The 12,288-nt window shown below is 46.5% G+C and overlaps 1 protein-coding gene and 1 long non-coding RNA gene across 6 annotated transcripts in view; one reads left to right on the top strand and one right to left on the bottom strand.

Annotated features, from left to right (window-relative positions):
* The window catches only part of DPP6 (dipeptidyl peptidase like 6), a 1,185,884-nt gene that overhangs the window by 244,453 nt on the left and 929,143 nt on the right, over positions 1–12,288 (bottom strand). The gene's annotated exons all lie outside the window — the stretch shown is intronic.
* Positions 508–4,374, top strand: LOC134736966 (uncharacterized). Its single transcript, XR_010121473.1, has 3 exons — positions 508–763; positions 2,934–3,047; positions 3,538–4,374. It is a non-coding gene; the product is annotated as an uncharacterized lncRNA (long non-coding RNA).

Genomic DNA, 12,288 nt, shown 5'->3' with positions numbered 1-12,288 from the left:
TGGTATCAGCTCCGACTCAGGGAGTTTGCCCATATTGGCCTCGAGAACAAATTGCTCAAACACTCAGCTCAAGATGTAGTTTCAGTAAATATAAGTGGTGTGAAAAGCATGCAGAAGACTGAGAATCTAGTGGCGTCTGAGTCTCAATGAGCTGCACTCTGACGCTGCAGGCTCTCACAGTGCTCAGCATGCCAACAGCGGGGATGCAGCAGGGACACGGTGCACACGCAGCAGCTTCATGCAGCCTGAGGACCTGACAACACACACGTGCATGTTCTAGCATGTTCAACACACACACAGGGAGGTGCGCTCGTGGGCTCTGTCACCGTGGTCCCTGATAAACGCTCCCTTCTCCCAGAGACCTGCGTCTATTATCCAAGGACACTAATGAGGCTCTCCATGGGATTATTTTAAACCAATCTAAGTGTGTGTATTGATCACACACACACACACAAACACAGACTCAGTGATAATGAATTAGACTAAAGAAAAATACAGAGAAGCCAGTCAACGCTAAATCTCCAACAGCTCAGGTAGGGGAAGAAAAAGTAATAAATTAGAAAGCACAATAAGAATGAACAGTACAGGAAAAAAAAAAAAAACGCCTTCAGAGCGACAGTGATTTTGATGCTCTGGCTAATGAGCAGAGCAGGGCGCAGGCGAGGACGCGTTCCAGTGGCTCTGCCTCGCGCCAGCATCCTGGTGCCGGGCATAATTACCAGCTGATGTGTTGGGAGCCTGCGGAGGAGCCCCCTGTTTCATGGTAAGATTCTACCACTAATTCTCAGGACAGTATCCTGATCATGCTGTCTCCTCTTCCACGCACTACAGAGTTCAACCTTTTCTGTCCTTCCTTTCAATTCCTAAGGAATACCTGAGACCTTTCATGTTGATCTTATCTAATTTGGGGGCTTATGATTAGAAAAAGGCCCGAAATCATCTTGTTATTCAGAGTGGGGCTTTTCCTCTGGGAAAAGGTTTCCAATTCTTGGAGAAAACCGCCCAGCATCCTGGGGCTGTGGGGGCGCAGACCGCAGCTGGAGGAAGCCCCGGGGCGGGGGGTGATGTTGGCCCAGGATTTCCTTCGTGACTTTCAGTTTAGCCATCTCATCCTTTCCCTTTAGGCTGCCCATCTGTAAATTGAGACGGCGGAAACCAGAGTCGTGCTGAGGATGAGTAATGTTGCCGATGCAATTTGGAGACAGGGCTCAGTCCTCCTCGACTATTTTAGAACCAGCAGCCGATCCTCAGCCATGATAATTTGGGCAAAATGCCTGACACAGTTAGGGTCCTGCGGCACTGCAAAGGATTCTTCTGACTCATTTGGCCCTAGCTCCGGCATGGTGCTTATATCATTAACAGCCAACTGCTTGGGGTTTAGTTGAGCCCGTGGAAGGGGAGGTCTCATCGAGGTAGGGTGCAGACGAACTGGGGAGTGAACTGCAACTAGGAAAAAGGGGAATAGGTTTTTCACAGGCTGCAGATATAGTTGATTTAAAACTATACTTATATAACCCCAGGACATCACACTGTACAGTTCTTATATAGTCTAATAGGAGCACAAAGGTAATTTATTCATTCTCTAATGAATGTGGTTTCTGTAACTACATAGGGAATTCCTTGACAATCAGAATGGTTTCCTTCTCCTCTGACCCCTCAAATCCACAGTACCTAGTGCAGTGCTAGTACCTAGTGCAGTGCTAGTACCTAGTGCAGTGCTAGTATCTAGTGTAGTACTAGTACCTAGTACTATACTGGAACCTAGTGCAGTACTAGTACCTATGAAGTCGTAAGTGCATACATTAACAGTGCCTGAGAGCTCCTCTTAGCATTTCAAAAAACCAATAGAAATGTACCTTCAGACAATGGTGTGGTGAATCAGTTAGGATGTACACAGAGATGTAAGAAATTGACCTTTACATTAGAAATTGGGACCTTGGTTGTCTAAATTTTCTGTGCTAATGAAAAGGTTAATTGTAGACAGTTCTCATCCTTCCAACCTCCCTCTACCAGGTAGGACTGCCTTCATCCATCCAGTTGGATGTAGAGAAGACAGCTGCTACAGGCCAGGGTTGAATTAATTTCTAGTCTGGACAAGCAGAAACACGAATTTTGTGTGGTTTCTTTTCAACCCGAGTGCTGTGGCCACAGTGGCAGGCTGCATGTCAGCGCTGCCCTTGGGCATCTGATATCCTGGTAAAGCTGTGTTGTGACTGAGCTGAGGGTCCTCGGAAGCCAGACAGCTCGACTCAATAAACAACTGTGTCTTCTCCTCTGAGTGCTGTGCTGTTGGGTTTGCCAGCCCTCACTTTAGAATTAAGGCCTTCTCAGTAAGGAAACACCACGGCTTATCTTCTTTTGTAGGATTCCAATGTCAGAAGTTAGGCCACATCACCAGGATGTCCAAGTGCAGATGGCTCTGTGCTCTTTTTTTAAGCCTTTAAGCAACAGACAGACCCAGCCCAGACCCAAGCTACTGGGATATGCATAGTTTTTTGTGGTCTTGTCTCCTCCCCCTCCCTCTCCCTCTCCCTCTCCCTGTCCCTGTCCCTGTCCCTGTCCCTCTCCGTCTCCCTCTCCCTCTCCCTTTCCCCTCTCTCTTCTCCTCTCTTCTTACTTGCTTTGCTTCCCAGGCTGGAGTGCAATGGTGCAATCAGAGCTCACTGCAACTTTGACCTCCTGGGCTCACGCGATTCTCCCACTTCAGCATCCCAAGTTGCTGGGATCATAGGCACGTGCCACCATATCTGACTAATTTTTTAATTGTATTTTTGTAGAGATGGGGGTCTTGCTATGTTGCCCAGGCTGGTCTCAAACTCCTGGGCTCAAGAGATCCTCCCACCTTGACCTCTCCAAATGCTGGGATTATAGGCATGAATCACTGCGCAGGCCCACAGTTTTGAATCTGTTTTATTTCTTTTGTTCTTCCTTAGGAGGACTACCAAGAGGGGCCGTTATTGAAAAAAACTTCCTCTCTCCAAAACCTGGCCAAGGAGTGAGGACTTCACGGAGCAAGCAGGAGCCGGGCTTTCTCAACCACTCCCGAGGTGAGTGCCCAGGGCCACATGGAATCCACTCCATAGGGAGTGTCTGTCTTTCCTCCTGCCTCTTATTTCCTATTTGTCTTCACTGCTGATGTGTCATTTAGAAAGTGCCACAGAGAGATCATTTGGAGGGATGAGAGATGGCACAGTCAGGCTGCTGCTCCTGCAGGCCAGACACCGTCCCCCACAAGGCCCCAGGTGCCAGGTAGAGAAAGGCAGGTGCAGTCTGGCATTGAGGGTGCAGATCTGTGTGCAGTGAGCACAGATGCTTCTCCCCACAGCTGCAGGTGGAGCCACCCCCAGGGCATGGTGGATTCCACCTGCCATGCACAGTGACCGGGCGGAGGGTAGGGGGTCAAAAAAGTCAGTCCTGGGGTAGTGAGTTAAGAAAAAGGCAGAGTTCTTAATGGTGCAGCCACTTTGGAAGACAGTTGGGCAGTTTAGAATCTAGTTAAAGGTGCATTTACTTATGATCTGGGAATTCTACTTCTAGGTATTCACCCAAGAGAAAGGAAAACACGTCGGATGAAAATCCGTGTGCAAATGTGCACAGCACTTTTATTCATACTAGCCCCAAACTGGAACCACTCAAATATCAATGAAATGGTTGAATGAAGAAACAAATTATGATATCCATGCACCAGACCACTCCTCAGCAATGAAAACCAAATGAATGCAGACACCTGCCACAACACGGGTCAATCTCAAAAGCAATTATGCTAAGGAAGCCAGCTGCAGAAAGTAACACACTGTACAACCCCCTCAACATGACATTCCAGAAAAGGCAAAAGGCAAAAGTGTGGGACAGATGGCATGTCAGCGCTCGCCTGGGTGGAGGGGTACGGAGGATGCTCTGGGCAGGTGGGACTGCCCTGAGTCTTGCTTGAGTCAGGTGGGACTGCCCTGAGTCTTGCTTGTGGGGCGCTTATGTCATTGCACCTATTTGTCAAACCTTATTAAGTGATGCCTTTAAAAAGTGTAATTTTTCTTTTTTTGAGATGGAGTCACGCTCTGTTGCCAGGCTGGAGTGCAGTGGCATGATCTTGCCTCACTGCAACCTCTGCCTCCTGGGTTCAAATGATTCTCCTGCCTCAGCCTCCCTAGTGGCTGGGACTATAGGTGCACCCCACCATGCCCAGCTAATTTTTGTATTTTTAGTAGAGATGGGGTTTCACCATGTTGGCCAGGATGGACTTGATCTCTTGACCTTGCGATCCACCCGCCTCGGCCTCCGAAAGTGCTGGGATTACAGATGTGAGCCACCACGCCCGGCCAAAAGCGTGATTTTTATTAGAAGTAAATTGTACCACAATAAACTTGAAATCACATACGCACAGTCGGTGTTGGTGTGTGCTTTTCCCACCACAATCCAGACAGACTGACCTGCTCCCTCTCCTTGAGTGATGCCCTTTCCTGGCTAAGGCTGCCCTTGATGTTTGATTTAGGCCAATGTCCCCAGCACAGACACGGTGGGGGATTTGTGTCCAACCCTCTGCAGGAGCACAGGGAAGAGAGGAGGTGATGTAGAAACAAAACAAAATAAACTAGACAGCAAGGGACAGGTGGGGCCTTTGCCTATCCATCCCCAATGCTTCACATCAGGCCTGGCACTTGCGAGGGGCTCAGTGATTTTTTTTTTTTTTTTTTTAGACAGAGTTTCACTCTTGTTGCCCAGGCTAGAGTGCAATGGCACGATCTCGGCTCACTGCAACCTCTGCCTCGCAGGTTCAAGGGTTCAAGTGATTCTCCTGTCTCTACCTCCCAGGTAGCTGGGATTACAGGCACCCACCACCATGCCTGGCTAATTTTTTTTTTTTTTTTAATTTTAATAGAGACGGGGTTTCACTATGTTGGTCAGGCTGGTCTCGAACTCCTGACCTCAGGTGATCTGCCCGCCTCGGCCTCCCAAAGTGCTGGGATTACAGGCGTGAGCCTCTGCGCCTGGCCGGGCTCAGTGATTGTGTGGAAGAAGGAACACACAGCACAGCACACACATGAACCAGGCTCGGCCACCCAGGGAGACACTCACGGGCCTTTCTCTTTAACATCTGTAAACAGGAAGAGTGCCACCCTCCAGGATGTCAACAGCTCTCTCCCAGGAGATTAATGGCTGGTTCAACACACATGCTGATTCATCAGCACAAGAATGTGATCAACAGCCAAAATTAAAAAATAAATAAATACACAAAACACCTTCCATTTTAGAGGCAGCGACTTGTAACATCTGGCGTGTCTGTCTGAGGCACAGATTCCCCTCAATGCAAACATCCGCAGTTAAGGTGAAGACCAGACCTCACTAGAGGGAGCCCAGGGCAAACGTGAGGTTGGCCAGGCTCAGGGACAGAATAACAACTAAAGTCCGGTGCCCCTTGGTGCGGACAGACCCCGGAAGAGCCGGCTGTGCTTCATCTCCGTGCTGCAGACTTTGATACTATAACCCCTTTACTGAATATCATTAAGGAAATCCCCAAGAACATGGTTAATCTGAGATCTACCCTTATTTCTCCAAGTTTCTTGAGTGGACAAGGAAATTAATGCCTGAGAGGAAACTTTACTGGCATATTCAGAGACAGAAGTGTTATTTCTCAGCTCCCATGACAATCCTGGGTGTCACTTGTCAAGGGCAGCAAGTAAAGGGGCGAGCAGGCCAGATGACCCCAGCTGGACACCAAAATCACCCAAGTAGCCTTCAAAGCCATCCTGAGGTTCCCTCCTCAGAGGCTCTCGTTTAACCCATTTGTGGTGGGGCCCCAGCACACACATTCTTACTCCTCAACATGGCTTAGTTCCTTCATTCATTTCCTCCAATGATCAACCAACATTTATGGGGTCCCGTGTCAGGAACTAGGGAAATGGGTGTAGAGTTTAAGACGAACAAGGAGCCTGACCAAATAATAACTCCTGTGCATTTCCACCTCATTTTCAAAGACTTATTTGTTTGAAAATCTTTTAGACTTGCTAAGAAAGTCCCTGAGGGAAGTAAACGATTCCACTGAAAAGAGTAGCTGCAATGAATCCCTTTGCAGGTGGCCAGTGGCATTCCAGCCACTGACTACCTTCGGCTTGTTATCTGAGACCTGCACCTGGAAAGAGCATGAGACCTGTTGGTGCAGCCTCTTTCGCCACTTTTTCAATTCAAAGTCACAGTGTCACCCTGGGCAACAGCCACTCATATTACAGGCAGAGTCCACACCCTTCCCAACCAACCCCTCTCTCTGACATCTTAGAATGACGGAGAGAAAGAAGTCAAGTAATACATGGATATTGAAAGCATTCCTAAATATCCCCTTTAGAAAAATTCTATCTACAACAACGGAAGTAGCCATTTAACACAACAATAAATTCTAGTGTGAAATGAGAAGCAGTACTGACTCTCGGCATTCAGGTTTTTTTTTAGAGAAGGAGGTTTCGATGCTGTGGCTTGAAGGGTCAGAAGGATTTGAGTATGAGAGGCACAATGACCAGGACATTTCTGTAGTGCGCGTGTGTGGGAGGGGGCATGTGTGGTGGGGAGGAGAATGAAGTCAATAGAGGTGTGGACAACCAGAAACACATTCCATGTTTGGGAGCAATGACTGGACACATTGCGTGATGTGCTTCATTCTTACAAGGCCGGATGTGAGAGGCAAAAAAAAAAAAAAAGTCGGAGGCAAAACTCACTGACTGTGGTATTCTTTCCCAAAGAGCCTGGGCATGGTTTTAGTCTATTTTTAAATGTAGAGCTCCATGAAGTCATTGTCAATTGGTCAGAGTTCACAGTGAGTATGAGATTTATTTTCTGTCCCAAATTTCGGGAAATTTGACGAAGTGTGGCTAATTAGATTTGGCCATATTATGGAAAGTCTTGGTGTCCACCATGAGTAGAGCCCTCAGTATTTTCTTTTCTTTTCTTTTTTGAGACGGTCGCCCAGGCTGGAGTGCAGTGGCGCGATCTCGGCTCACTGCAAGCTCCGCCTCCTGGGTTCACGCCATTCTCCTGCCTCAGCCTCCTGAGTAGCTGGGACTACAGGCACCAGCCACTATGCCCGGCAAATTTGCTGTATTTTTAGTAGAGACGGGGTTTCACCGTGTTAGCCAGGATGGTCTCGATCTCCTGACCTCGTGCTCTGCCCGCGTTGGCCTCCTAAAGTGCTGGGATTACAGGCATGAGCCACCGCGCCAGGCAGCCCTCAGTATTTTCTATGAACCAAAGCAGGCCCTTAAAGACACCACCTCATCATACAGTGTTTCATAGAAACTTCACCATAAACCCCATGCATTAGGCAACTAGCATGTGGATGGAGTAAGTGTGCCCAGAGGAGCAAAGGAACTTCTCCAATGCTACACAAGTAGAAAGGAAGACTGGGGATTTATGCCCAGATCTCCTTGACTCTAAAGTCCACATTTTTTGGTGATGGTTACTAGAAGTCTGGATTTCAGCAGGAGGGAGGGATGGAAGGAGGACAGGAAGGGAAGGGAGAAGGGGAGGGAGAAATGGCTGAGACCAAGTCTTACAGGCAGATGTATGAGTTGTTCACAGTTCTGAAAATCCATAAAACCAAGTAACAGGCCGGGCACGGTGGCTCATGCCTGTAATCCCAGCACTATGGGAGGCCAAGGTGGGCGGATCACGAGGTCAGGAGATTGAGACCATCCTGGCTAACACGGTGAAACCCCATCTCTACTAAAAATACAAAAAATTAGCCGGGCGAGGTGGCGGGCGCCTGTAGTCCCAGCTACTCAGGAGGCTGAGGCAGGAAAATGGCGTGAACCCGGGAGGCGGAGCTTACAGTGAGAAAAGATCGTGCCACTGCACTCCAGCCTGGGTGACAGAGCGAGACTCTGTCACAAAAACAAAACAAACAAACAAAAACAAACAAAAAAACAAGTAACGTTGGAATTCTCCCCTCTTCAATGCCATGGTAGAGACACATAAAATGCCATTTTATTGGGAGGCCAAGGGGGTAGATTGCCTGAGCTCAGGGGTTTGAGACTGCCCTGGGCAGCACAGTGAAACCCCGTATCTACTAAAATGCAAAAGAAATTAGCCGGGCATGGTGGTGTGCGCCTGTAGTCACAGCTACTCAGGAGGCTGCAGTAGGAGAATTGCTTGAACCTGGGAGGTGGAGGTTGCAGTGAGCCGAGATCGTGCCACCGCACCCCAACCTGGTGACAGAGCCAGACTCCGTATCTTAAAAAAAAAAAAAAAAAAAAAAGCCATTTTAAGATTTCTTCTGCATTTTTGCTTCACACTGGTGCTTCCCCAGTTTACACACACAATCCTCGTCCTGCAACTTCTGGCAGCTGTGAAGGTAGCTGGCTCTGCAGAGCCAAAGCCTATCTCCATGTATGCAGCAGCAGGACCCTGCAAACTCGCACACAGGAAGAAAGGGCTGGAAAGGAATGCGCTAACCAACATGGGTGCTGAGAATTCTCATCGCTGCCCTCCTGAACTCGCTACCTACAGACTGCTCATGGTAGAGAGACCTCTCAGGATGGCACCGGGCTCAACTCACAAGGAGCCCAGGCTGCCACAGATTTAATTAGAGAGACATGGAATATAAACACTTGAAATCTGTCTTCATTTTCCAAGAGAACACCAGCTACTCATAATCACAATTAGTGTGGTTTCTACATTGGCTGAGCTCCCGACCCCACCGTTCCGACCTGGCTGCTAATTGAATCCAGAATTCTGATCTTCCCTTTTCTTCAGTGTGTGCTATACATAAGCACAAAACTAATGTGAGCCTACTGTTTTCATCACATTCCTCTTCTGCTCAGAAAGGTTGCTATGTTCTTATTGTAAAGACCAATACCCCTGGGTTTTAAACACTGAGTATCTCAGTTATCTGCACTCTAGGTACCTCCTAAGCCCACCTAACCCTATGCCCACCTAACCCTATGCCCATCTAACCCTATGCCCACCTAACACTATGCCCACCAAACCCTAAGCCCACCTAACCCTATGCCCACCTAACCCTATGCCCACCTAACCCTATGCCCACCTAACCCTAAGCCCACCTAACCCTATGCCCACCAAACCCTATGCCCACCTAACCCTATGCCCACCTAACCCTATGCCTACCCATGCCGAGTCCCATGTGAACACTCCAGCAGCAGCCTGGCTGGGCACCTCATTAATTCTAGGAAGTGTTGGCTCATGCAAAGGCCAAGTTCATTTCACGTTTTACCCTGCCTGGAGTATCTCCCTCCTGTCTTCATCTATTAAAAAGTAAACAAACAAACAAACAAAAACATCTATGAGCCTCAGTTCAAGTCAAACTTCCTTCTTGAGATTGTTTATGATGGTGACGCCTTCAACCCTCCCCTCTGTCTTTGGTGGGCAGTGTTAAAAATCCTCACTTCACGTCTGTAATCCCAGCACTTTGGGAGGCCGAGGTGGGCAGATCATGAGGTCAGGAGATCGAGACCAACCTAGCTAACATGGTGAAACCCCGTCTCTACTAAAAATGCAAAAAATTAGCAAGGAGTGGTGGTGGGCGCCTGTAGTCCCAGCTACTCAGTAGGCTGAGGCAGGAGAATTGCTTGAACCTGGGGGGTGGAGGTTGCAGTGAGCTGAGATCGCATCACTGCACTTCAGCCGGGGCAACAGAACGAGACCGTGTCTCAAAAAAAAAAAAAAAAAAAAAAAGAAATTACTCACTTAACAGACTTTATAACATTTTATTATATAAGTCTGTATCTTTCCTTTGCAACAAGGTTTTTAATTTCTTAAGGAGAGCAACCATGCTTGCATTGCTCCAGATAGTATTTCAGTAAGTATTTGCTGACACAGTGTCTTTTCTGCTTCCATTGGAGGCAAAACAAGAATGCTGAAAAGTTAATTGCAGAAGGTCAGAATGAGATGAGATAAAAAAAAAATTATTGAGTATTGAGAATTGTAGACAGCTGAGGCCATAGATACCTCTTTTAAGAGGGAAATTAAAATTACAAAGACATTATAATTACCTGAGTGTCATGAAACAAGCCTCAGCTTAGAAAAATTATTAAGGAGAATTGTATGATTGTAGGATTATATTATTCCTTCATTTGTAACAGAAAAGATTTTCAAGATGGCTAGAAACTAAAGTCTGATAATATTTAATTATAAGACTACAAATATATATTGGGTACATACTACAATATTAACTAATCACTCACTAGATGCAAAATTCTTTGCTGGGTGTTTTGCATATATCATTCCACTTAATTCTTTTTTTGAGATGGAGTCTCGCTCTGCCACCCAGGCTGGAGTGCAGTGGCACAATCTCAGCTCACTGCAACCTCCGCCTCCCAGGTTTAAGTGATTCTTGTGCCTCAGCCTCACTAAGCCCAGCTAATTTTTGTATTTTTAGTAGAGATGGGGTTTCACCATGTTGGCCAGGCTGGTCTCGAACTCCTGACTTCAAGTGATCCACCCGCATCGGCCTCCCAAAGCGCTGGGATTACAGGCGTGAGCCACCACACCCAGCCATTCCATTTAATTCTTCTAACAAGCCTATGAGGTGGGCACTATTCTTTTTGTTTTGTTTTGTTTTTTGAGATGGAGTCTTGCTCTGTCTCCCAGGCTGGAGTGCAATGGTACAATCTCAGCTCACTGCAAACTCCGCCTCCTGGGTTCAAGCGATTGTCCTGCCTCAGCCTCCTGAGCAGCTGGGATTACAGGTACCTGCCACCATGCCCAGCTAATTTTGTATTTTTAGTAGAGACGGGGTTTTGCAACAGGCCAGGCCGGTCTCAAACTCCTGACCTCAGGTGATCCACCCGCCTCGGCCTCCAAAAGTGCTGGGATTACAGGCATGAGCCACCATGCCAGGCCAAAGTGGGCACTATTATTATGATCTTTTTATATGGATCCTAAGACCTATGGAAGTAGAACAACTCTCGAGGTCACACAGCCAGAAGTCAGCAGCACGATGGGTTCAAGTTCAGGTCTGTGTGGCCGCAGGGTCTAAGTCATTGCCCGGCATGATGCTATTAGGCTGGCACTGGGCACTGTGCATTCTCGACCTAGATATCTACTTCCCAAATAAACAGAATGCTCCTCTGGATCTCAGTCTATAAACTTAGAGAGCAGTTCCAAGTAGAAGGAAGCGATGTCTCCGTTTCCTATTTCCACAGATACAGAATATGGCTTTGAAAAGTCAACTACAATTCTAAAGGAACAAAATTTTTTCACAATTTTGTTTGATGTCTGAAAATTACCAGTAGGTAAGCAAAGTTAGAGCAACAATATCCACAGAAGACGGCCAGTCATGTAAAAAAATGCCTTTGAACACCCAGCAGTTTCTATTCTATTACGGCTCTGAGTTTGCCAGATCCCCAAATGCCAACATTACACAATAAAGCGATACGACCAATTTTTCTTCAAATTGATTTTGGTTATAGAAAAAAAGTCCATATGTCTTTCAGAACAATCCTAATGGATATGAGACTACATTTTAGAAATATATTATTACTATTATTAAAAGTGTGTATTATGTATATGTGTGTGTATAGATAGAGAGCTAAGTAGATAGATAATAGACATAAATATAAATAATTTTGCCTTTGGTTTTAGACCCTAAAAAATATAAAGGCAAAACTAATTCTAGAAAAAGAAGTCATGCCAGGAAAATGTCATGCAGTAGCCAAGTCTACAAAAATACTTTTATGGAAATATCTAACAGATCCTTGACTCCACCATGGAAGATTCCTTATTTTATTAAAATTCTGATATGAAAACTTTTAGTGAAATGCTTTATGTTAAAAATAACTAGCTTTAGTTCCGCTAAAATATAGATTCGTTGTAAAAGGCATATGTCCTTTTAGGATACACTTTAAGAATACAATTTTTGGAAGCTTGGTATGTCAAAGTCAAACAAACCTACCCTTAGGTAATAGATTTTTGATTATATAAAAATTCAGCTGTCTTGGGAGTCTCATTGCAACTCCCACCTTCCAAGCAGAAAGAACTCTACCTGGCCCCAGCTATAGAGGTCACAGCCATCGGAGGAAGGAAGCTAACAGAGGGGACTGGGGAGTGAGAGGGGGATGGGAAAGGGGTAGTCCCTCCTGAAACTCTTCTGCCACTTGCAAAAGGGAAGGGCAACAGAAATCAGAGGGCACGAGAACATTAATTAGACCCTTTTCTCTGGCTGGTTGGAAAGACTGAAGCTAAGAAAAAAAAATCAAGATATAAATGACAAATAAAACCATCCTGAAGATTGCACGGCCTCTGGCTTTAATTTAGAGGAAGGAGCGAGGAAAGGAAAGATGAGAATTA

Source organism: Symphalangus syndactylus, chromosome 6 (genome assembly GCF_028878055.3).
Source record: "Symphalangus syndactylus isolate Jambi chromosome 6, NHGRI_mSymSyn1-v2.1_pri, whole genome shotgun sequence".
NCBI lineage: Eukaryota > Metazoa > Chordata > Mammalia > Primates > Hylobatidae > Symphalangus > Symphalangus syndactylus.
This window is presented reverse-complemented; position numbering and strand designations above follow the sequence as displayed.